Source organism: Tursiops truncatus, chromosome 2, assembly GCF_011762595.2.
Source record: "Tursiops truncatus isolate mTurTru1 chromosome 2, mTurTru1.mat.Y, whole genome shotgun sequence".
Lineage (NCBI taxonomy): Eukaryota > Metazoa > Chordata > Mammalia > Artiodactyla > Delphinidae > Tursiops > Tursiops truncatus.
Window position 1 is genome coordinate 46570222 of NC_047035.1, and position 27543 is coordinate 46597764.

The following is a 27543-nucleotide window of genomic DNA, read 5'->3' on the forward strand; positions in this document are numbered from 1 at the left end:
AATTTAGGCAACTCTGTACTGAGCCTTTGTCAGTTCCTGTAAAAACCTTTTCCCAGAGGTCAATAGTTATTTGAGATTCTTAGGGGTGAATGTGACAGAACTTTGAAGAACAGAATTAAAAATTTCCCTTTGTGTATATTTGCATAAATTACATTTGTAATTGAAGATTCAGCGTGCTTCTGCTTAGCACTTTGAGAACTGTGAGTACAAAGCATTGTGAAAACATTCTTTGTTGAGGAGAGAAAACGGGTCATTTTCAGACTCTGGAACGTCAGGGCTGATTCTGAGGTACCTGTATGAAAGTGTTTCTGTGATTACAAGTTTTGTTGAATTAAGGAAATAGCCTTGAACATTTAAAGGCTTAATCCCTCCAACCTCTCAAATAACGGAGCAGAGTAGCAGTTGGAAAATTCAACTTTGCAAAGTCAGATTTGTCCTCAGAACAGAAGATGAGGGTGGAATGTGGGAGATGGCAGTGAGTGTAGCCCAGATCTTGGAGCCAGAGCTGGGATTGTCTTGTCTGTCACATTGGCTGGGTGGCAAGTTTCTGGAGGTGGATGAAAAAGTCAAGAAGAAGCAGATGGACTTCACCTCATAGGTGTAGTCAGAACCCCTGGGCCCCAGGTCCCCTGGGAACAGGCTTGTGTTTCAAAAAAGCCTTGACCACACTGTCCCTTGGAGGCAGGGATCCCCGACTCCACTGACTGAAACAGGAAGAGGCGTGAAAACCCCTTTGGTCCTCACTACCGTTAGTGGCCAGGAGGGTTCCACCTGGTGCTGGAGACCCTGAATGTTGGCTTGACTGGGCAAAAGGTGAGGAAGCTGTCACCCTAGGAGCCATGCCAGCTGGTTGACGAGGGTTGTTTGCCCTGCTAACCTTTGTTCTCATGTTTTTCAACAGAATCAGTAAACACCCTGAAAATGATTTCACATGAAAATCTAGATTTCTGGTGAATCATTGGAGGCTCTGAAAGCAGGGCCAGCATTTTCACAAGGAGCTAAGGGTCTCCCCTCCCCACTCTCCCGGGGGCTGGATATGTGCTCTCCCATCCCCACAGCCCGCCCCAGCCACTCAGCCTTGGAGCCCCGGGAGAGGGGCCTCTGGTGGGTGATTAGGTCACTCAGGTCCCGCCTGGCCCCAGGCACGTATTGTACACTAGGGGATTTGTGGAACCCAGGAGGCCCCTCTCACACAGGTGCTGGCTGTTGACAATTAGAGGATGTTCTTGAGGTAAGAGTTTTCTGCTCTCTTTCAGCATGTAATAATACTTTGGTGTAGATGGCCATTAAGTCACTCATACTCTTGTGACTGGTGTGAATTAACTTGTCAGATGGCACCCAAGAGGAGGAGAAGCGTGTCTGTAAGGAGGAAAAGAGGAGGAATAAGCCTCAAGGAACAGTCCTGTCATCGTTTTGCCATTTGGTTGAGGACAAGGTCTGAGCAGAAAGCACAACAGAACTGGCTCCCCCAAATCCATTAGTTTGAAGCCTTGTTCCAGGCAAGTGAGTAAGAGGAAAGTGTCTTGAGGCCCGCTATAGACTGAATGTCTGTGTCCCCTCAAAATCCATATGTTGAAACCTAACCCCCAAGGTGATGGTATTTGGACGTGGGGCCTTTGGGAGGAGATTAGGTCATGGGAGCATGAATGGGATTAGTGCCTCTATAAAAGAGACCCCAGAGAGCTCCCTCACCCCTTCCACTGTGTGAAGAGCTAGAAGATGGTCATCTGTGAACCAGGAAGCAGGTTCTCAGCAGACACCAAATATGCTGGCATTTTGAGCTTGAACTTCCCATCCTCCAGAACTGTGGAAATACATTTCTGTTGCTTATAAGCCACCCAGTTTATGGTATTTTGGTTATAGCGGCCCTAACAGACTAAGCTAAGACCTATGGAAGTCTTACTGCCTCCTGTTAGTAGAGATATTAGAACTGTTCTACTTTCTTAGGTTTCTGGAGTATTTCCAAGAGGAGGGAGAGAGTTATAGGGTAAGTATAAAGGAAATAATTGTGCAGATATTTTGAGCAATGACATTATATATCACCTCTATTCAGCCACTTAAGAGCAAAGATGACTATTTTAACTTCATCTCCTCTTAACTCTCCATCCAGGAGAGGTACTAAAGGTGGTAGGCCAGAGGCAGGGACCTAGAGCAAGGAGGGGAAAGAAAAGGACTTGGGTGGTCCCCACCTTTGAATCCTTGAGTGCTGGCCCCGAAGAGCAGCCACCCAGGCCTTGCCCCAGCGTCTCCTGGAACAGTGTTTTCCGCACTTAGAATAAGGAGTCTCAGAATCCCTTATTTGATTCAGCCAATCCACACGGTGTGATTCAGCTTCTAAGAAGAATAAATCAACATTTTAAAGCCGGCCTGGATTTATTGTAAACAGCCTCTTTCCACTAAAAATGGCCTGCAGTGTGATTTGGCCCAGGGCTAGGATGACGGCTCCATTTTGGAGATACATTTGCCTTTAAAATAACACAGTCCCGAGGAAGCGCACCTCATTGTTGGCCGTGGGCATGTTTTCTTAGGAATCTGAAAGAACTTCTCTCTGAGTCACCTTAGCTGCTCCCTCTGAGTCATTTCTGAGACTCAGCTTGAAGAGGAGCAGGACAGAGAAGCAGGTGATGGAAAAGCTGGGACAGACTGCAGCCGCCGTGACCCAGTCACGTTGCTCTGCCTGCCTTGACCTGGGGCCGTGGACCCAGACCTTCTTCTCTGGCCTCCTGGAAACTCCTGGAAGGCACGCACCCTATCTACCGGGAGGGAGTAGACAGATTTCCTTACAGTGCAAGCCTGTGTGGTGTATATACTGCACGTGGCGCTGTAGCTTTTCCAAGATCGCCAGGCCTGATCCTTTGTCTTTGAGGCTGGTCTCAGGCAGATGGGGCCTTTATCTGCAGCACCCGTGTCCTCTGTCACCAGCACGGGGGGCTGCCTGCATTCCCCTGCTTGTCCATTAGGTGTACATGGATTTGGGGCTCCTAGAGTCCTAGTGGAACTGTGCCCTATCCCTCTTCCCTCTTTGCTGGTGAACCGGAAGGCTCCATAGGCCTAGCCTCTACTTGACAACTGCTCAGGCGTGTTTCAAAGGTGTCACCTACATGGTGAGATTTCTCCCTGGAAATGTGTATTTGTAGCTTTATGGTCCCCTGGAATAAGAATAGGTGCCTTCTAAGTTTTGCTTCACTATTTGCTAGTTTGGTGAACTTTGGCGAATTAACTGAACTGTTCTAAACCTCACTTTCCCCGACTGTGTAGTGGAGATTGTCCTTGTGGTAACTGTGGCTTGCTTCCCTCACTGACAGTACCTCCCTCGTTGCATAGGGTTGTTGTGAGGATTAAATGAAATAAATTTCTGTGAAGTACTTGTCAGGGTACCTAAAACCCCTTGAGTGTTTAGTAAATGCTAATATTGTTATGTCGTCTATGGGTGTGTTGGCTAAGAATATGCACTTTTAAGCATACTGGGGTGTGAGTTATTGAAAAACCTGATAGCTGCCGTGAGTGTCCGAGCCTTTAAAATTGGACCTGGCCTCAAGTCCTCCTGGCAGGTCTCTTACGCTGACCTCATGCTGGTCTGAGCAGGAAGTTTGTCGCTGGCAAAGGGAAGGGCTTGTCTCCCAGAGGCTCATGGGTATCTCTGGAGGGAGTTTCCAAATTCACCAGCCAGTCTTCAGCCAGCTTGCTGGACCCAGGCTGCAGCAGTACTTTGGCTTCTTAAACTATTTGGATCACTGCTACCTTCTGCACCCTTGGACAAATTAAAAGCAGCGTATACACAGAACTCTTTGGCCCATGTTCACAGGCGGAGCCAAATTCAGAGTTGAAGGTTAGACGCGAAATAGCAGACAGAAGGAAAGCAGACAGGCACTCACACCTGGCTGCTAGGAATGAACAAAACAGATGCCCGGAAAGTCAGGAAGAATTCATATGTGAACGCAGAGTCTTATGGATTTACCATTTTGACTCCAGCAGCTCCTAGAAGACTTTCAAAGTGAGGGAGTGCCCCCTTAGGAGTGCTGCAGCAGTCGGGCACCTGCGTGGGAAGCCACACCCGGTCATTCCCCGGAGGGAGGACTCTGATTTATGGAGAGAGGGATTCTGAGCTCAGCTGCATTTTTGTGGCTGGGATCAAAAGAGCTTCCTCAGTGACCACAGATCACATCCTGGGAATCCTCCCTAGACAGAACATTCTTAGGAATGAATGCGGCCTTGGCCACAGCCCATGGGGTGAAGTAAGTCCAGGAGGGCACATATCCAGGAGGATGGCATTTTTGATACCCTAAAACAAAGGTTTTATATACCCCCAAACAAGAGACCTGCAGATTTGGGGAAAGTTATAATCTTCCTTCCTTGCCTAAGGGAAACCTGTTTGGTAGAAAGTGAGCTAAACTGAAGTTTTATCCTGACAGATTACTTCACTTTTTGGGGATGAGTTTATTCATCTGTGAAATGCGAATGTTGGATTAGAATCAGAGGGACTGTTTTTAGGCAGTTTGTTACAGTCCTCACCACTCCCTATTGCCTCACATGTGGCTTGCTGCTCTCATTTACAGTACCTCTCCGACCCCATTAAAATTTTGAATTTACAGTTTCTGGAGTAGAAAATCTCTAAGCCCCACCCCACTCCCCCAACTCCCCAGCTATAAAATTCCTGAAAATAAAAGTTGTGCATAGATTTTAGAACATTGGATTGTCTGGCAGGATGCTTATGTGCCTTTTGGAGCAGTAGGAGGAGACAACGGACACTAGGGTCAGGCATGGGGTGCCTGTTGATGGATGGAATTGCCTGTCTGGCAATTCCAAAGCAGAGAGGAGCATCAGTGCTAAGTGGGAAAACGTGTGTACACGGTTGACACACCCAAGATATTTCACTGTTTGCTTTTCCAGAGTATTTTCAAGAGTTGGCTTGCTCACTTGTTCCAGGGCAACTTGTCCTTGAAAGGGTCAGCAAAGTCGTGCTTTCTCCTCTAGTGGGGTGTGTAAGCCTGGAGGAGAGAAGAAAGGGATGAGGAATGCTGGGATTCTTTCTGCCAGCCAATACCATTTATGTAATTCTCAGTTGCCTATATCTGTAATGAGAAGAAAAAAAACTGCTCAGTATAACTGGAGCGCCAAATCCCCTTCTGGAAGATAGAAGACATACTGTACCCAGAATGAGCTAGTGTAAGGCAGAGGGGGCTGCACAGACCTCCCTTTGTTTTTATTCCATTCTTGACAAAGTCACAGCCAAGAATTTTGTTTAATGAAGAAATAATTGTATCATACTTGTAAGTATATAGAGACAGCACCGGCCGTATTTAAAGGACTATTAGCACAAATGCAAATATTTATATCTGCTTTGTGGGTTCTATATCTGGCACAATAGCTTGAAGTTGTACTTAGGTAAGAATCCTGCACATAAGAGCAAAGTTGATGCTTTGCTTAATTAGAGATTTCTCTCCTGTCCTTTCTAATGGACTGAGCATTTGATAATTATGGGGTGCTGATAACTTGGCTTTACTTCCAAGCATGGGGCCAAGAGAAGAGGTGTTGGGGAGAGGACTGGGCTGGTGGGGAAGACCATTGTAGAGTAATGAGAGTATGATATGATAAATGGCTCCTAGCTCACAATATTGTATCCAAAACCCAAGGAAAAATAATACTCTGAATACCAAACCATCAGCTGAGAGATAGGATCTCTGTCATAGACTAGGGACATTGGAATAAAGAATAAGTATGTCTCTACATTTAACCTTATGTGTATTAGTACATTTGTCTTACAGCCCTCTTTCTGAAAAGAGAACTCAAGGAAGAATCAAGGAGAACTCAAAGAAAATCAAGGAAGGTGGGCTATCCATTTGGAAAGTGGGCTCTGATAAATACCAGAATAGAGCTATAAGGTCCCTTAGAGATTCTAGCAATCCAGTGTATTAGAAAAGACTCTTCCAAAGTAGGCGGCCCATAATACAACTAAGTGTCTATATTATTCCTGGGGCTTAGAGAGACTCTGAATGTGGAGGAAACTTTTACCTTTCTGATGAAAAGTTCTTTCAAAAAAATAAAATAAAATGGTTATATTAACTTATAAGGATTTAGATAAATTAGTCACTCATCTTATATATACAGCTTATTAATGTAGTTTTACATACGTATACAAAAATCACATATCATGTAAAATGATTTAGATTAGAAATATTGCATTTTTCGCTCTCACAGTTTATGAAACGATTTATTAAAAGTTTTCACCTGTGTATGTGGCATCCAGACCTTTTTTCTGAGTCCTCTTCTAACACCATTGGACATAGCAAGTATTCCTCACCTCTGTTTCAAACACAGCTGTTTATCCTAAGCCACAGTTAGTCATTTACATAACATTAGGGAGTTATTTTGTTTTCCGTTCATTTTTTTACTGGTATAGTTGTGATCGCCACAGTGTAACTTTTACTCCATGACTTTTTCCTTGCTCATAAGTTTAAGGCATTACTCTATGAGTTTTAAAAGTGGTTCTTTTTTTTCAAAGTTCCTTTTCAGTGACACATATTTGCAATTAATCTGGGCTAAATTTCTTTCTCTTTTTTTTTTTTTTTTAAAAAAAGCAGCTTTATCAGTTGACCTCCATAAATATCCCAGATTAGTTCTGATTGTATTCTATTAAATCTAATCATTTATTTTTTCATTAAACAATGTAATTGAGAGCATGCTCTATAATATAAATGTTCCCTGCTCCTGCACACACATGGCCTCCCCCATTATCAACATCCCCACCAGAGTGGTACATTTGTTACAATTGATGAATCTGTATTGACTCGTCATAATTATCCAAACTCCATAGTTTACATTATGGATCATTCTTGGTGTTGCACATTCTATGGGTTTGACAAATGTATAATGACACCATCGTTATGATATCATAAAGTGTATTTTCACCTCCTTAAAAATCCTCTGTGCTCCACCAATTCATTCCTCCCTATCAATCCTTGGCAACCACTGATCTTTTTATTATCTCCTTAATTTTGCCTTTTTCTAGAATGTCACGTAGCTGGAATCATATACTACTTTTCGGATTGGCTCCTTTCATTTAATAATAAGCATTTAAGGTTTCTCCATGTCTTTTCATGGCTTGATAGCTCATTTCTTTTTATCACTGAATAGTATTCCATTGTTTGGATATACCACAGTTTATCCATTCACCTACGAAAGGACGTCTTGGTTGCTTCCAAGTCTTGGCCATTATGAATAAAGCTACTGTAAACATTTGTGTACAGGTTTTTGTGTGGACATAAGTTTTCAACTCATTTGGGTAAATACCAAGGAACGTGATTGCTAGATCATACGGTAAGAGTATGTTTAGTTTGGTAAGACCTGCCAAACTGTCTTCTAGAATGACTACACCATTTTGCATTCCCACCAGTGATGAGAGTTCATGTTACTCCACATTCTTGCCAGCATTTGGTGCTGTCAGTGTTCCGGATTTTGCCCATTCTAATAGGTGTATAGTGGTGTGTCATTGTTGTTTAATTTGCATTTCCCTGATGACATATAATGAGGAATATCTTTTCATACGCTCGTTTGCCATCTGTACATCTTCTTTGGTGAGGTATCTGTTAAAGTCTTTGGCCCATTTGTTAATCAGATTGCTTACTTTCTTTTGCTGAGTTTTAAGAGTTCTTTGGATAACAGTCCTTTATCAGATGGGACTTTTGTAAATATTTTCTCCCAATTTATGGCTTGTCTTCTCATTCTCTTGACATTGTCTTTCACTGAACAAAAGTTTTTAATTTTGATGAAGTCTAGCTTATCAATTATTTCTTTCATGGATCATGCCTTTGCTGTTGTATCTAAAAAGTCATTGAACATCCCAAGGCGATCTAGGTTTTCACCTATGTTATCTTCTAGGAGTTTTATAGTTTTGTGTTTTACATTTAGGTCTTTAATTAATTTTGAGTTAATTTTTGTGAAGGGTGTAATGTTTGTGTCTAGATTCATTTTTTTTTTGTATGAAAAAGAAAAGACTATCATCTCTGCTCCACTGTATTGCCTTCACTCCTTTATTGAAGATCAGTTGATTACATTTATGTGGATCTATTCTGGTCTCTCTAATCTGTTCCATTGATCTATTCTTTCACTAATACCACCCTGTCTTGATTACTGTGGCTTTGTAGTAAGTCCTGAAGTCAGATAATGTCAGTCCTCCAACTTTGTTCTGCTCTTTCAATACTGAATTGTAATTCTGGGTCTTTTGCTTTTCTGCATAAACTTAAGAATTAATTTGTTGATATCCACAAAATAACTTGCTGGGATTTTGATTGGGATTGCATGGAATCCATAGATCAAGTTGGGAAGAACTAATATCTTGAAAATATTGAGTCTTCCTAACCATGCAAATGAAATATTTCTCCATTTATTTAGTTCTCCTTTGATTTTGTTTATTAAAGTTTTGAAGTTTTCCTCATATATATCTTATACATATTTTGTTAAATTTATACCTAAGTATTTCATATTCTGAGTGCTAATGTAAATGTATTTTTAATTTTAAATTTTATTTGTTCATGGCTGCCATATAGGAAAGTGGTTTACTTTTGTATATTACTTCTCAATCTGTGTGCCTTTTATTTCCTTTCCTTGTCTTGTTACATTAGCCAGAACTTTCAGTAAGATGTTGAAAAGCAGTGGTGAGAGAGAACATCCTTGCCTTTCTCCTGATCTCAGTGGGAAAGCTTCAAGTTTTTCATCATTAAGTATGATTTTAGCTGTAGGTTTTCTTTGTAGATATTTTTTATCAAGTTGAGGAAGTTCCCCTATATTCCTAGTTTACTGAGAGATTTTTATCATGAATGGGTGTTGGATTTTGTCAAATGCTTTTTCTGTATCTATTGTTATATACAAGCTGTATAATATTTATATAATCATATGATTTTTCTTTTTAACCTGTAGATGTGATGGATTATTTTAATTGAGTTTTATACGTTGCATACCTGGGATAAATCTGTACTTGGTTGTGGTGTATTATTCTTTTTATACGTTGTTGCATTTGAGTAACTTGTTTTTAATCCAGTGTTTCCAAATTGATTTCATTCCGGAATGCTTTACACAAAGCAACTATTCACATTTTGTGTAGCAATGGTTCTCTGGTACTCACCTCTCTCTCTAGACTCTCAAGAAAAAGTGCAGAGAAAGGAATGGGAAGGACAGATATTTCATAGAACCTGGGAAGGTCCTCAAGGTCTTTAGGGCATTTTCAGAGACAGCTAAGAAGAAGAACAATGTATGAAATCAAGCATCAGTGGAAATTTCCCTGGTAAAGGGGGCTCTTATTATTTTGTATGCTCCTCTAGGGCATTTGGGTATGCCAGGCGTGTATGTCCATAAGGTCTATGGAGCCACATAAGAGAGCCCTGGATCTCCATCCTGACGAGACCTCATTACTCATGAGAAGGCAGGGGCAAAGGTGATAAGTGAGGGAGGGTTCCAAGTGTTCTGTGGGTTGACATCACTCAAATTATCTATTATTTTGGAACCAAGATTCTCCCCACTCCCCAACCCTAGTGGCAATAGAGCTGGTACCCAATTCCTGGAGAAAGGGAATTTTGGAAACATTATTCAAGTGCATGGCTGCCCTTTTTTTGTGCGTGTGACTTGATGAAAAATTTTAAACCTTGTGGGAGGAGAGCCCTTTCCCTAGCATTGCCCAGCCACCAGCCATGGCAGAAGAGTGACTGGCGTTACACAACCCTGGGTGACTTCACCAGGCAGGGAGTGCTAGGAGCACACCTTCAGCTAGGAAGGATTAACATCCCCAGCCAGCCATGTGGAGAGCACAGGATGACAAGAAGGAGAATGGATTCCACGGGACAGCCAAGAGGAGGGCTAAAATGGTAGACAAGGAGCCCTGGTGAGACATCAGGAAGATCCTTGGGCAGGAAGGAGGGTGCTGTGGATAAGCCAGACCCATAGCTATACATGTTTCTTCAGGTCACCCTGAAACTGGCATGTCTATGATAGAAGTCCCCAGATCTGTGACCAAGAAACCTTGGGTAACCGTTGAAAAAAATGCCCTGGGCAGCACCCCATGGATATTCAGAATCAGTAGAGAAGATGTCCTGAATCCATTTTTAACAAGCTCCCTAGGTGATTTTGTTGGGCATCTGGGTTGAGGGACCACTAATGTGGGGAAGCACAGGTTTTATTTTGAAAATATTTCTTGAAATTAATTCTCTGTTGTGAAATAAACTTAGAGAAAATAAAATACCCTCTCCTAAACTCATAGCACTGTTTATTGAATGCAGAAGTCGTCTTAAAAGCAATTAAACAATTGCACTAGATAGTGAGTGGTTTAAAGAGTCTCTTATTTATCCATTTGCCTGCAGACCTGGGTCGTCCCCTGTTCTCCTCCATTCCCATCCTGTCCCTCATTTGTCCTTGTTTGAGGACTTTTCTCTGCGCTCACCCACGCAAGCCGGGATCCTGCTCTGATGTGTGCAGAATCTCTGCATGTTTGAATCCTTTCTGCCAGATCCTCAGAAATAAAACAATTTCTCATTTTAATTTTTCACTCTTGCTTGGATTGTCTACCCTTTGATACTTAACATATAATCCCACTCCTCATTTCTGAGTCATTGAAGTAGAAATGCCCAGGGGGCATTTTTGTGTTTTTCATGATAACATTCATGATACCAGAGAGCTGAACTCTGTCCTCAGAGGTCAATTTCATGCACGTCTCACCAGGCAAATCCATCTGAAAGAAGATTCTAGATAAGTGGGAATGCACTGCAAACTCCATACCTCCAATTGGGTAGCTGTGTTTTAGATTTTGTCACTTGCTATGGACAAGTCTTATTTGTTCTGTGTCATTTTGCAGAAGTTTTGGGCAAGATGCTTGGGTCTCAGTTTCTCCATCTGTAAAACGGAGACGATAATGTAATAGTACACGATGTAAACTTTTTGCAAAGAATTTTGTGATGCAAGTGTGGCTGGTTCAAGTATAACTAATCCAAAATGTGTTCATCATTTTAAAATGAAAATCTGCAAAGAACAATTTGATAGGAACTGCATTTTCAATGAGCGGCTTGAGGTCACAGTTCATAAAATAGTCCTGCACCACTTGGGTCGTTTTCTGCAGAATTTGTAAACTGAAGGGATGGAATGCTCTCTGCTGTGTAAATTCTGCATCTGCTATTTCTTACAACTGCTTTCCCTAGGGCATAAATGACCGAAGCAGTGGTTAGTAGAGAAACCAGGTGTGCCTGTTCAAAGGAGGAAAGTAAGTATATTTATGAAAATCATCTCCCCAGCACCCCGGCCCCTCTTCAGGAGAGATTCACAATCCAGGCATCCCTGTGGGCAGAGCTGACTGATGCAGAGCTGGCTCCTTGCATGGATTTTCCAACCTGTAGCTTGGCAAGTTTGGGATGGAGGATTGACCCCTTCCTGCGGCATAAGAGATGCGTACTTGTTCTCTGTGGTACAGCAGAGTTCCTTTGGTTTTAGCTTATTGAGATTTTTCCAGAGGAAGATAACTGTGCTTGCCTTGGCACATGCTTTTAAAACCTGAACCCTAGAACTTCTCATTGGTAAGTAAGGCAGATGAGGGAAACTGTGTTTTCATTTCATTTGGAAGCTATTTCTTCAAGAACCTAGGGCTATAGAGGATGGCAAGTCAGAGCTAAAGCATAAAGGATTGAAATGTTTAATCTTTCAGGAGCATAACAAACCCTCACAGAGAAGCCCAGGCGATGCCTGAAGGTCACATTACCTTGGTAAAGATGACAGGACCAGGGTTCTGTATGGTTTTAACATTTGCAGGATGGAAACTGGATTTTGTCTGTACCTAGGAACTCTTAAAGACTATCTCATTCCCACAAAACTTGAAAGAGATTGTATAAAGTAATGATGGTTTGACTTACACTGAGAAATTATCTGTCTAATTGACTGGATACTTTTATTGTCTGGATGGAATATTTAGATTAACTTACAACAAGAAATATAACTACCAATTATACCAAGCATTTATACCAGCTTGCCTAGCACTTCTCTCTGTAGGGTGGCTACAGAGGAAATTAAAATACAATCAGAGGGCTTCCCTGGTGGTGCAGTGGTTAAGAATCCGCCTGCCAATGCAGGGGACACGGGTTCGAGCCCTGGTCCGGGAAGATCCCACATGCCGCGGAGCAACTAAGCCCGTGCACCACAACTACTGAAGCCCGCAAGCCTAGAGCCCGTGCTCCGCAACAAGAGAAGCCACTGCAATGCGAAGCCCACGCACCGCAACAGAGTAGTCCCCACTCACTGCAACTAGAGAAAGCCTGCGCACAGCAATGAAGATCCAATGCAGCCAAAAATAAATAAGCAAAAATACAATAAAATAAATAAATTTATACAAAAAAATATAATGAGAAGATTTCATGTTGAACATGGAGAGTGACCTTGTCAATATTCATATCGAGTGCATCAAGCCATATAACCTGGTGCGTGCCACCTACAGTGTCAGATATGCCAGGCAAACTGGATGTTTGAGCCAGGGGTCAGAACCCTTTCTTCCCTGTGTGGTGCTAGAAGTTTCCTGTCACATTTGAATTATCTCATTTTTTTTTCTGTATTCTGATGACAAACTCCTTTCCTCACCCAGTGTTTCTCAAATGTGCCCTATGATTCACTAGTCCTACCTGATTCTTTGGGGAGAAAAAGGACTCTCTGGGTGACACATTCAATGCTGCATGCCATATCCTCATTTTGCGGGTTCACTATGCTCATTAGCACATTAAAAGTTCTGAGCAAACCTGTTTAACTTTGCTTAACCCTACATTTTCCAAACTTACTTGACCAAGGACACTTTCTTTTTTTTTTTTTTTTTTTGCGGTACTTGGGCCTCTTACTGTTGTGGCCTCTCCCGTTGCGGAGCACAGGCTCCGGACGCGCAGGCCCAGTGGCCACGGCTCACGGGCTCAGCCGCTCTGTGGCACGTGGGATCCTCCCGGACCGAGGCACGAACCCGCGTCGCCTGCATCGGCAGGCGGACTCTCAACCACTGCGCCACCAGGGAAGCCCCAGGACACTTTTTCTGTAAAGTATCTACTAGCATCCTGAGAAACTAGGTGTTCCAGGGAATATTCTTTGGGAAATGCTCATAGAGCCATGAGTGCCACCAGTTGGGAAACAGTCAAGTTCTCTCTCTTCTTGCATTTTGCCTGGATCACACTCAGAGTTTTGTGGCTGCCTTTCTGTTGTCTCCAGGTTCTCCCTATAATGATAGAAGACAAAAGAAGCAAAGGGAAGCAGGGTAAATCTAAAGAAAGTAAAATGGTCCTATGGTGAAATAAGTACAGGAGGCTAGAATGGCTGGCTTCTAAATTTCCTTCTAGTCCTAAATATTTAGGGGATCTAAAGATTCTGGGGAAAGAACATTCCATTATTGGACTTCTATACTTTTTTTTTTTTCTCTAACAAATGGAGAAAAATACAACAACTTTGCTTTGTAGGAGAGAGAAGATTTTCTGAGAACCTACATGAGTCACTGTGAGATCTTGTTTGTAATGGCCTTTAAGTCTTAGCAGGTGGAGTAGTGGAAAAGGCCAGGCTTGACATTAGAAAATCTGGGTTCAAATCCCAACGCTACTCCAGTGTTACTGGGTAAGTGACTTCAGATTCATCTTTGTCAATTTAAATGGAGATAACGATGTGAGTTCATAATGTCATTGTAAGGATTAAATAATGATTGGATAATATCCAATAGTGCTAAGCATGGTAGTAAGTCTTCTACATGCTTGTTTCTTTTCAATCTTCCTAAACAATTCTATGTGGTAGGTATAGCAGAAGCAGAAACTAAGGTGTAGGGAAGTAAAAATCCTGCTCAAGGACACGCAGCTGGTAATGGTGGAGCAGGCGTTTGAATGCACAAGTCCATTTTCTTTGCTATAGTATTACATGCAGCAGCCTAGAGTCTAACACATAAGTATTTAATCCATGTTTTAAAATATAATTGATTTTCTTTTCATCTAACATAATTAGCCCATAGCCAAATGGCTGGACTGCTTCATGTTAAGTATGAGATTATAGGAAAAGGCAGAGAAAATGATCCTCTAGGGAAGAAAAATCTTAAGCCAGATAAACCTTATATATTGTTAATGTAAAATTTTTACTAGATTATATTTATTTTAAGAAGGTCTGCATGATACTTGGAAGTCCCTGCATACAGAGATTTTTGGTTTTGGTTTTGTTTTTGTTCATGTATTATTATACTGGACTGAATGCTCCATATTGGCAGACTGTGTCATAATTTATAGTGGACATTTGTGGTCATCCAACCTTTTGGTGATTTCCCACATTATGAGACCTACCTTTCCAAGGCAGAAGCCAGCACACAGATCTCTCAGATTCCTTTGTGGCCAGGGGTCAGGCCTATGATCTGGGCTCTGTGACATGGTCCATGCAAGGTGGATTTGGAAGTGAGTAACGGAAGAAGATCGCTACATGGAAGGGAATCAGTCTTCTGCTAAGGTTGATGATGGAGATACTCAGGGGAGGTAACAGTGGCAGAGTTCCTGGCCTTCAGTCCTAAGGATCGCAGGCACTGAGTATGGGCACAGTGGTGTTTTTCTTAGTGAAGTCCCTATGCTGTGCATTGTTCCTGGCTGTGTAGCTTCAGGGCTTGGCTGTCTGACCCCTTCTGAGCTACCTAATACCTAATCAATTTCTTTTTTCACTTAAACTTGCCAGAGTAGATTCTGTTGTTTGATACCACAAATCGTCACTGTTACGTTATTTAATTGTAATACCTGACACTCTACCAGGCGTATAATAGACACTCAATGAGTGCTCGATGAATGCTTGCTGATTGCATAAATAGAGGGTAATTATGAAACTGGTGACGTGTGTATGAATCCTGCTATATCTATTAATTTTTTACCTTCAATCTTGATCCCTTGCAGACTTTGCCCAGGGATTTGGTATGGGACGATTTTGTTTCTGCCAGTGACTTTGTAGGAGCATTGTAAATATTAATAAGTCCCTTCTTTACTTGGTTTTGAAGGGTTGTTACTGAAGGTATATGGATAAGTTTATACCAGGTTTCCCTCCTCTATAATCATGTGAAGAAGTTTTCCTCGTTTCTGCTTGTAAGAAGGAAATTGGAACATATGAGGTCTGGAGTTAACTTCTGATTTAAAGCTGACATTTTTCTAGTGAATATTCTACCTGCAAATTGCTTTATCCTTTGAGGGATGTTTAACTATGGGTCTCTAAGAGTCCCAGAATGGTTTTTTAATTTGTCATTTTTGTTTCATATTTTAAAATATATTTTACTATTTATAAGGGATTATTCAGAAATTGGTCCAATTTCGTGTTGTTTTGTGATAGTTCAGGGATAGCAGATCGTAGCTTGCCACCCTTACTTTAGACCCTGGGAAGCCCCAAATAACAAAGTTTTATGCCCAGATAACATATAAGATTTATCCCAGAACCTATATAAAGTAGGATATTTATATGTTCGGACAAACTTTCCTTTAGTTTCCTTAACAATTTTATAGTTCTGTGTGAGCATCTGTTGGTTTCTTGGGGACATCCTTGAAGAAGAGGACCCGAATAGAAAAGTCATACTAAATTTTAGATTTGGAATTCAACTCAGAAGGAGGTAGGAGGCCAATGAGTAGCTGAGAAGGAGACTGAAAGATCACATCCCCACCTCCTGTCTCTCTCAGGCCAAAAGGAAGCCAAACTTCCCTGGGAGAACCCACCCATTCCTGTTCTGGTTTCTTTATTAAAGCACGACACCTATGACCTTCTCCAAGAGAAATATCTGTCTCCTGGAATTTTAAGATACCTTCTTTATAATTTGTTTTTTGGTTCAAATAGATGTTAACTATGCGAAATTTCACCAAAAAGAAGTTGTTTTGTGAAGGTTATTTTTCCCGTAAAGACAAAAAAGAACGGATGGCCTCATACTCACTCACACGTTAGGATGCTCTTAAGGGTCTGGCTTATCTTCAAACAGGACATTTAAAAGATAAAGTTGACACCCCATTTTAATCCCACCCCCAGCAAAGTCTCATCTTTGTAGCACTTCTCTTTGTCAAGAATCAAGGATAAAATGTGCAAGAAACAGGTTTTTGTTTTTAAAACAACTGCTAAGCAACCACTATCATCCACCGTCTGTTACCAAATTTTGGCCAGATAGTGGCCGGGTGGGTACTTCCAGAAGCTCTCTCCGGGTTTTGGTGCTTTGATCACACAATAATCTTTCAACATCTGTTTATATACCCACTGAGCTGTTCCGCCTCTCATGTTTAAATCTGTTAGTATAACCACAATTTTGTAATTCTGCAAGGGAAGTGTCATGGGAACTAGTGTATCACTGTGCTTATAAAAGAAGTGCAATGGAAATAAATACTAATGCATAATACTTTTTTCTTGGATATCTGAATTAGACTCTTGCTAATTAGTTAGTCATTTCTTTGGGTTTCACCCCCGGAAGACGCCTCTACTGGCCAGTGGTTGCCATGGAAATCATATTGTGCTTAACTTAAAACTAGGCAGCTCATATGTAGGGCTGGCATGGACAAAAGGTGTTAACTTCATCCACCAGGGCTGTAGAAACGTAAGAGCAATTGCCTCACCCTCACACAATCTTTGTTTCACATAAGTGTGTTCTCTTAGCAAGGATGAGTATTTTGCCCTGTGGGAAGGGAAAAAGTAGAAATATCCTTTTAATTTTGAGGCATTGAGCATTGACACTTATACTCTATATTGTAGGACACACTTGATTTAAGGAATCAGAGTGTTTATACCCCATAGTGTTTGACATGATGTATATAAGTATTTAAATTTTCAACCTTGCTGTTCTCCATCAGGATTCCACTTTGGGCTTTCCCTTAAAACCAGAGGTCAGATTTTTAAATATGTGTATATATTATCATCACAGGTGATATGATATACATTATATCATATAATACACATATATAACACTCATATTTTAGTATATATGTTCAATCTATTTTTTGTGCTTGGGTATATTTACATGAGTACACTTGTGTGTATTGAAAAATCATTATACTATACTTGTTGTTTTGTAATTTTTGTTTTTCCGTCATATCACAAACATTTTCTGTTTTGTTAAATATCTTTTTAAAAATATAATACTCTAATATAAGCATGTACCACACTTTATTTAGCCAGTCCCTAAGTGTTGGACATTTAGTTGTTTTTTAGGTATATTAAAAGTGCACATTCCTTATGTGTAAATCTTTGGATTCATCTCTGATTAGGTTCTTGGGATAAATTCCTAGAAATGTAATTACAAGTCAAACGGTATACACGTTTTGACACATATTGCTAAACTGCCTCTAAAAGGTTGAACCAAACTGCACTCTTACTCATATTTTTATATATGTTAGTTTCTCCTGCTTGTAATATATTGGTTATTATTATTTTTAAATCCTTATCCATTTCATAGGCAAAAAAGAAAGTATCTCATTGTTTTTAGACTTGTATTTTGAGGTGTGATAGTCATCTTCTGTTATGATTCCTAGTAACTCTTTTTAAAATATTTTATTTATTTATTTTTAATATTTATTTTTATTTATTTATTTGGCTGCATCCAGAGTGCATGGGCTCCGTAGTTTGTGGCACGCGGGCTCTCTAGTTGAGGCACGTGAGCTCACTAGTTGTGGCGTGCGGGCTTAGCTGCCCCGCAGCATGTGGGAACCTAGTTCCCCAACCAGGGATCGAACCTGCGTCCCCCGCATTGGAAGGTGGATTCTTTACCACTGGACCACCAAAGGAAGTCCCCCTAGAAACTCTTAGTTCCTCCTACTTGTTTTAAAATGGACAGACACTGTAGCGTTTGAAATACAGTAAAAGTTGTGTATGGAAGTTTAAAGCTATGGTTGAGTAGAGAATTCACAGTTCCGTGGATGTCCAACTGTTGTAATAAATACAGGCTGCTTCTTTGGTCATATAAAATGGACCACTTTATCTAATATTGTTTCTTAACGTGGATCTTAGAAATGTGCCGTATAATCAATAAGCTCCATGGGAAATTATGTGGAGATTTACTGGGTTACCAGTTGAGGAGATATATCTGTGAATTCAAGGATATATTAAAATTGGCTAAATCCAGGTACCAGGTAAGCAGCGTTCAAAAGGAACATAACACCCATCAGAACACATTTCTGTGTTCCTCCTTTCATCATTAAGACTTTGGAACTTACATATGTGCACAGGCTTTTTTGAAGTAAAACTATGGTGTTTCTGAACAATATGTAAGCAGAGGTACTTGGGGGTCAGCTCTTCATCTCCTGCGGTTTCTACTGTGGCCTGAAGGACAGGAAGATAAATCATTATCCAGTTTTGTCGAATAATGAAATCATTGAAAGGTAGCTAGAGAATGCAAACAGATTCTCTAAAAGCCAGGGGTTGTATGCTTTTGTTAGAGCTCTGAGAGATCAACCTGCAGCCCTCTGTTAGGAATCAAACAGATGGCTAGTGGATAAGTGACCACCACATTTGGACAAAAAGGGAGCAATTCTTGCCCTTATCATAACATACCACCTCTGGCTTCTTTCCTTGACCAGCCCCTACTTCTCCATCAAAAGAAAAAAATTAAAAAAGCAGAGTTAGTCCCTTCTCTGTGCTCTCTTGTGCATAGCTTTATGTTGGCATTGGCTTACCATGTATACTTTGTAATTCTATTTTCATTAGTCTGCCCAGATACTATATATACATCTTACCCATTTTTCAACCTCAAGTCCCTAACACAGTACTTGGTACATACAGGCACCAGTATTTGCATGATCTTTCAGTGATAAGGTTATCAGTCTTGGGCTTCTTTGTATATTGACCAGGAAGGCAGCGTAGAGCACCCAGGAGGCACAGGCTCTGCTAGGCCTGAGTAGCTCTGGGAAACTGCTATATTTCACCTTAGACTCAAGTCCTGCATCATCCTTTGGGACTTTGATTTTTTGCGACCAGTTTTCCCTGCTACTATTGAAATCATAGGGGTTGTGGTTTTAAAACAATCCTTATTGATACCTGTTTTATACTAACAATAGGAAAGGAGCAGATATTTTGAGAATTTATTTAAATCTAGCATGACGTGATGGCTTTTGGGTTATCTGTAACTTCAAAGGGTGGGGAAGGGACTACTGCAAGGAATTGCCAGCATTTCTGTTATTCTTTTAAGGAGTCTGCTGTGTTCGAAATCGTCTGTGGAGTCTAAGTGATCTATGCTGCACAGTGTTCTCAGTTCCTGTGAGAAGTGCAAGATGGCTTTTATGTAAAGCCTAAATTTTTGACTTTAGTTTACCTGGGAAATGCCACTGATAGCTCAAATAAGCAGCAAAGGGACTAAAAAAAAAATGCATGGATTTGTTATTTCAAAACAGACATGCAATTTCAGTTTAAAATAGTTTGTTCCAACAGTACTTTGCTACATTCCATAAGGCTTTCAGATGCTGATTATTCTCTACTAAAAATTGTTTTCTATTAAAAATAATCAAAGATGACTATTCTTTATAAGTGGGTACTTAGAAGAGATTCAGTAGATACATATATTTATTTCCAAGTCTCAAACCTGCAGGTAAAGAATCATTAAAGTTTACTTTTGCTTAGAAAGACAGATAAAACAATAGGCTGTTATTAGGCTTTGGTTTACTTCTGAGTAATGAATATGTACCAGAAAAATATGATTCTCTTGAAAACTATATGTAAGCATTTCTCTACTTTTGTATTTACTGTAGCCCAGTAGAAAAAGATCACCAGTTTAGGGATTTTCAAATAAGTTGAGTAGGAAGAAAAAAACCATGGGAAGTGGGCAAATTTTGTCTCAGTGTCTATTTTTTATTTGAGCAGAATTCTTGCCTCACATCAAATTACATAGGCAAAAGTTGTGTTCCTCTGAGAACAGCAATTGTTATTCTCCGTGTGTGTTTCTTATTTTGGCTGATAGACTATTTAAAAAAAATTCTAGTTCCTTTCTACTTTTGCATGGGCTTTGATTTTTGGCTCAAGTGTACACTATAGTTACTAAGTTGTAACTGTGACTTGGCCCCAAAGTCTGTCAGCTTTACCCATACGAACAGCATCACTTTGGAGGAAGAAGTTTTGAACTTTTAGGATTGCTGTCCCATTTTCACAGTTGCAAACCCCTGTGATGGGAACCTTATATGCTCTTAGAGATTCTTTTGAGCCAGGGGTATAAGAAAAAGGAGAATAAGAACAGAGACAGGTCTTTGCTGAAAAAGACCAAAGAAGACCTTAATTATTCAGTGGGTCTATGTCACTTTGAAGCCAGAGACATATTTTTTTAAAAAGTGAAAAATTCTGATTTAACTAAATAACACATAGAACCCACCCCAATGAGCTTCTGGTTGAGTTTTCTTTATCTTTTAGAATGTCCTCGTTCTCTCACCATCCCCGGACCTCTGGTCTCTCAGTTACAATATCACTTTTCAAAGGGAAAAATATTGAACAATCCTTTGTATTTTTGTAAAGTTTTGTAAGGCATCATCCATTATAGATTTAGGCTTTTCACAACAATCCTTTGCGTTTTTGTGAAGTTTTCCAAGGCATTATTAGTTATGGATTCAGGATCTTCACAAACTCTAGGAAAAAATAAAAGCAAAAAAGGGGGGCTTCATTTCTGAATATGGGATTTAGTTCTACTCTACAGCATGAAATTTGAACATTAAAAATGTGATATAAATAGGGAAATGGTTAAATAAATTATGGTGCATCTGTCTTATGGGATATAATGCAGACTTTTTTTTGATATTTTTAAAATTGAAGTACAGTTGATGCATAATATTACATAAGTTACAGGTGTATGACATAGTGATTCAAAATTTTTAAATGTTATATTCCATTTATAGTTACTACAAAATACTGGCTATATTTGCTGTGTTGTACAATACATCCTTGTATATAATGCAGCCTTTTAAAAGAACAGTGTAGATATGTCTAAGCAGGGGTAGCAAACCTGGAGATTTAACAGGGCAGCCTGGACATGGGACTGGGGGTTGCAGGAGCTTGTGATGTACTGAGAGTGTGGGTCCCATTGGAAAGATTCCTGTTTCCAATCGGTTCCTGGTGAGAATTGGGCACAATATTGCTGGCTCTTTTCATTTAAAAGAAAAAACGGAAAATACAGACTTTCTATGTTGAAACACATTAAAACATTTTTTAAAGATTTTTGAACTGTGGACTTCTACCTTGCAACTTCTAGTCTATACATAGTGACCTGGAATGATGTCTGAGACAAATTATTAAAGGAAGAAAAACCACCTACAGAACACTACATATAGCATAAGCTTATTTATTTAAAAAACACTCTCCTCCATGACACGTGTATGTGTACGTATATGTTTGTAAATGCATGGAAAAAAGTCTGCAAAATACTCTCCACATTTGCTAACTGCTGTTACTGGTCAGGGGGGAGGCGTGATGTGTATTTTTGGGGAGGGAGTCGGGGTATTTGAGGGAGGCTTTTGTTTTCATACTATACACTTTTTGTATTTGTTGGCATTTAAAAATAATCAAAATGTTTTTATGTATTGCTTTTGTAATTAAAAACTCTGTCTTAATGTTCAATTACCAAAGTTTTCTACTTCTCGTGTAATGTCCTTTTTACAGAATGGAGGTGAAAAAAATAGAGAGAAAGGATAAGAATATTTTGGAAGGTATTTATCTCGTATGGATACCGCATAGTCTCATTCATGCTAACAGCACAACATTGACAGGCTGTTGAAAGTCATTGCTGAAATGTAAGCATTTTCATGTCTGCTGTAGCTGACTCCATTTTATGACTCTAAAAAGCATCAAACCCCATTTAAAAATATATATTTATTTATTTGGCTGCACTGGGTCTTAGGTGCGGCACGCAGGATCTTTAGTTGCGGTATGCAGGATCTTTTAGTTGTGGCATGCAGGATCTAATTCCTTGACCAGGGATCAAACCCAGGCCCCCGGCATTAGGAGCGCAGAGTCTTAACCACTGGACCACCAGGGAAGTCCCTCAAAGCCCATTTTTATTGTAAATATATATTGGTTTTATCTTTTCATTGAGAAATTGATAACTCCCAAGTCATAAAGTGTGTGCTTGGTTACCTTGATTGGTGACGTAATGCCACAACCCTTATTCTTGCTATTCTGTCAATGGTTAGACACTTCCCTAAACTGCAGCTCTCTTGAGAATGTGTTTTATTGATCAAGTATTATCTGGATGAACCACTGTCAATCCATCACTTCTACCGGCATGACAACACAAAGTCAATAACCTACTAGTTGTTGATCACTCCATACGTGTACAAATAATACAAAGGTCTGTACACTGAAAAATTATTTAGATGAACAAGTTAATAACTATTTTACTTGAAATTGCTAAAAAGAAAAAGAGGTAAAGAAAAGAGAAAATGAAAGAGCCCTTATCATTTAGACGAAAAATTGTTGGGAAAACAAAACCATTTATTTCCAATATGAGGTGTATAAAATGGAAATACCAAATGTGTTTTCTTACCTCTGCATTTTGCAATTGTCCATATGCTGCAGAGCTTAAATTTGAATGATTCATAGACAACATGGTGAAATGCTATGTAAGTTCATGCTGTATGTGAACTCTTGTAAATTGCAGTGCTGACATGAACTCAAAAACTTCACCATTCCAATTCGTTGTTTGAAAACACATGTTTCAGTACCGGAGTGGCACAGACTCCCTAGGCAAGAGTTGCTGCTCTGAATCCACAATACTACTGGTGATTTAAAGAATCTTCTAACAATTAAATAATTAAATAATGTTACAATCACTACTCCTGTTTCTTATATCAAATTGTACTGTGGAATTCCATTTAGATCTTTCCTCAGTGAGAAGGAAAGAAAAGCGAATGAAAGTGTACCATTCAAAATATTAAAAATGACCTGGAAAAAAAAAAAAGAAAAAAAAAATGACCTGGGAGAGAGATGGAAGGCTGTTTCATTACCTAGGGTTACCGAATAAGGGGGAATAAAAGAATGTTGTTGCAGCATTTTATTGTCCACTCTCCAGCCTAATGCAGTTGGGGGACTCTTCGGTAAAACTGCTGCTTTATCTTAAATGAACTGCAGTATGTTGCAGTACTGAAGTGTTTCGGAGGAACAGTCACTCCATTATTTTTGCAGAGATTACCTGCTCCAAGTGAAACCTATACGGAATCCTTTCTGACCTGTTTGGTATTGTGATATTGATAACCAGCCACACTTTCCAGCCCCTTATCTTGCCTTCTACGGGATAATCTTTTCTTCTGGATCTTAATTCTGCTAATAGCACCCTTGACTGGCTGCCAGACAACAAACACAGGCAGGTGAAAAATGAATGGCTCCAGCCTGACCGCTGATAACTTCCAAAGGCTTTTTATTTTCAGAATTCCCTCCAAAAAATACAAGATGACAGGATGCCTGTCAATCGCATTCCTCTTGCTCTGTTCTGCTGGCACCCACCCTCCCCCGCCAGCCACCTCCCTTCTTATGATCTAGGCTTGTGAGGGAATGGCTAATTGATCTCTGTTCTATTTGCTTCTTTTCCTCAATGCATTTTTCCTTTTCTTTTTAAAATTTAGAACGTAACATATGTGTGTTCAGAAAAGCTAGAAAACCCACAGGGGTTTATAAAATGTTCTCTTCCCTCCTTATTCCAAACAGTTAATCACTGAAAAGAGTTTGATACAAATTCTTCCAGACCTCTTCTACAGACACATCAACATTATATGTTTCTTTATCTTTTTTCTATTCAATGACAAACTGTTCATGTTGCGTTGCTCTTAATATATCATGAAGATCATTCCTCGGTGCATACACATATCCTATATCCTTATTTACTGGCTGTAAGGTATTCCATATTATGCATATAGCATAATTCATTTACTCAGTCCCCTTTTTATCAGTATTTTTATTTTTTCTCATTTTTCTATATTTTATGTGTAATATATTTCTAATTTCTTTTTCTACTGTAATGTACACCCTTGTATTTTCAAAATTATCCAGGAATTAATTCTACTTGAATTTTTTAACCCCTATAATTTTTGTGTTTTGGTTTCCGTGCTTTAACAAAAAAATCAAGAACACATGATATTACCAGATTAAAGGTGGGTGTTAGAGAAAGTCATTCCCATGTAACTGGTTAAGGCATAGACTTACCTTCTGTGACTCTGAGCCTTGATGTAGTTTACAATGGACAAAATGACTGTGAACCACAGGTATGCAGAATAGTTTTAGAGAAAATACTTTTCCTGATTTATTATCTGTGGAAATAAGTTATACAATTCTGAAAAAAAAAAAAAGAACCAACCCGTAAGTTTTTATTCTGTGAAATCAATATACTACATTGTATAGGACTTGAACTCTGAAAAGTGCTAAAAACAGCTTACTGCCTTCCCCTTGCACGGGGCTCTGGAAAGCCCATAGTACAGCCCGGCGGGGTGGGGGGGAACAATGGCCTCTTTGCTCCAGAGTAAAATTTTGCACTCCTAAAAGACTCTTGATCGTTCTGTGACTCTCAGACCTGGGCACTATATTTAACAATCTAGTGAAATCAATCTCAGAATAAGACTCATTTGGTACCAAAGCAGTGATTTAGGTGGAACATTTGAACATATGATTATAAGGTAAGTCCTACTAAGGGGGCCTGGCATGATTAGCTTTGCTCGAATATATAAAAGTATCAACTGTTCCTTCAGGGAAATCATTTTAATAGATAACAGCATGTTGTACAATGTTTCATCAGTGATATTTAGATCTAAATTAAGAGCAGTTGTGAGATGGGTTGCCGATTTTTCTTGTGATAAAAGGGAAATAGTTCAAGAAATATAGACCAGATGTTATCTTAATCCAGACCTCATGTAAAAAAGCACACTATGGGACAGTAATAATAGTCCATTCTACCTGTTTTTAATTTTCCTACTCTCAGACACCCCCTGTGAAAAATAGATTAAACCAACACATCATTTATGCATCAGCACTAGACTGGGGTTTACTTTGTATGGAATGTACAGATTGAAGTTTGCAGCCATTGGTTTTTGATAAATGTTTTAAAATGCTCATTTGACAGTAGCATTTAAGAGGAAAAAAAACCCTTAGACAGTTAATGGCTTAGAAGGAAAGTTGACAGTTTGGGGATAATCCAGACTTCAATAAAGATTCTTAAATTCATTGCTCCTTGACTCTGAGCTACAAGATCTGTAATATATTTATAGAAAGTCAGTATCAGAAAAACGGGTAATAGGAAACTTCTCCTGATCCTGAAAAGTGCCTCTAGTTCTTTTGTAAGCATCTACCTGTGGCCCAGTTTGCAGCTGTCGAGTAAGAGGCACGGCTCAGTAGGTCTCTAAGGCGTGACATCCAATGTTCTCTCTCCCAGGCGGGTAGGTAGAGGACGGCGCTAAGGGTTCATTTTGTGGGAGGGGGGGCTTCTTAGTCACGTTTCTATCATGGATGCTGGCTCATGCATCTTGCCGCACCTCCTCTGTGCCGGGGATAGATGGAGTGAATTGTGGTGTTATAGGATAAAATCCCATTCTAGGCAAGTCTTGGAAAGTTGTGTGTACATGCAAGAGCTATTCACAGAGCCCCTTAGAACAGAAGGCTGCTGGGGCCCGGCAGGGATCCTACGTGGGTGACGTGGAGTGGGCGGAAGACCCGAGGGAGAAGGGGGGCTGTGGAGACCCGATGGGTCCGTGAAGGGTGCAAGAGGTACTCAGTTTTAATCTTAGGTATCATTCAGGTATGCTGGCTAATGATAATAGTTACTTGGATTTCTTTGTTTCTAGATAACTTGGAAATCTCTATTTTAATGTAAAGAAATCTCGATTTTTATCGTGGCAAAATATACATGACATAAAATTGATGATTTTAACCATTTTGAAGCGTACAGTTCGGCGGCATTAGGTACATTTGCATTGTTGTGAAACCATCTACAGGACTTTTTTCATCTTCCCAAATTGAAACTCTGTACCTGGTAAACAATAACTACCATTGCACCCTCCCCTAGTCCTTGGCAACCTGCTTTCTACTTTCTGCCTTTATGATTTTGAATACTCTAGGTATTTCATGTAAGAGGAATCATACAATATTTGTCCTTTTGTGAGTGGCTTATTTCACTGAGCATAATGTCTTCGAGAATTATCCATGTTGTAGCATGTGTCAGAATTTCCTTCCTTTTTAAGGCTGAACAATATTTCATTGTGTGTATACACCACACTTTGTTTATCCATTCATCTGTCTCTGGACACCTGGGTTGCTTTTTACTTTTGGCTACTGCGAATAATGCTGCTATGAATCCCTTGGGTTTTAGAACGACGTGCTGGCCACACGGGCACATCTTCAGGCTGCGTTGAGCCTTGGGTGGCCAGTTTGTGACCTCTCCCTAAGAACAAGTGTGCGGCAGCTAAATCCTACTCTTTCTCCAAGGGAAAGTAGCCCTGTATAGAAAAGGATACTAAAGCAGTCATTTAATAGAGTCCCCGGAAGCCCAAAAGAGTTTTAAAAAAGGCTGGAATTCTCTTCCTGGGCATACTTTCACAGAGAACTCAGTTCATTGTGATTCCTGCTGCCTCTAGGCCTTGCCTTCCTCCTCTTGTCTGGTGCCAATGACAGTTACTGTGCTAAACAGAACAATCAGGACAGCCTCCGTGAAAGCAGCATGTACGCTGTGGAAGAGCCCTTCAACAGCTGGCAAAACTCTTCATTATTTTTTCTAAGAGAATCCACGCTCTTTTCAAAATGTGTTATTTCCATTTTTATTTCGTGACAGAGAAGCAAGACTGTGTAATAAGAAAAATGAGCCTTTAGGGGCTGCCCACACAGCTCGACCTCTGCAGGGGGGAGTTGTTCCAAACAGCTTCAATAGGGATTACAATTCAGGATTTACATTTTTAAATAATTAACCTTCTGATCACCAGTGACAGTCTGAGGGCATTTTAATGATCATTGTTGTTTTAATTGGAGTAACAGCAAAAGCACTACTTTTTCTTATCAGAATCTAGGGGAAAATGCTGTTGTTGTCATTCTGAAGAAATTACTTCAAGTTTTCCTAACTCTAAGTTACCTTCATAGATATATCTTACTCAGCACTGCATTGCCAGTGCTGAGCACAGAGCCATACACACTGTGGGTGCTTGATAAATATTTGTAAATACTGAACTTTTTGACAACTGTATGCAATTAGAAGAGGAAGCTCTTAGAAGGGTTTCAAGAATGATGAAAACCATAAAATGTGGGATGAAAAGTACATCTTAATTTATGTGTTTTGAATATTCTTTCTGAAATCTCTATTTACTTTTAAAACAAAGACTTAACAAAAATGAGCTCTTAATGTAAAAAAGATCCTGTCAGTAGTTGCTGCAGGACATATAGGTTAATACTGAAAGCGTGTTATTAGTAATGACCAAAGACCTTTAGCCTCCTGTCCAAAATTCTGTTTTACTGTATAGAATGAGAATGTAAACTCTATCATGTTGGGCTATTTAGTAACTTATTAGTGCATTCATCTTTTCATCATTTGACAGGTGGAAGTAGTAGTTCAGTTTTTAGTTTTAATTATAAGGGATT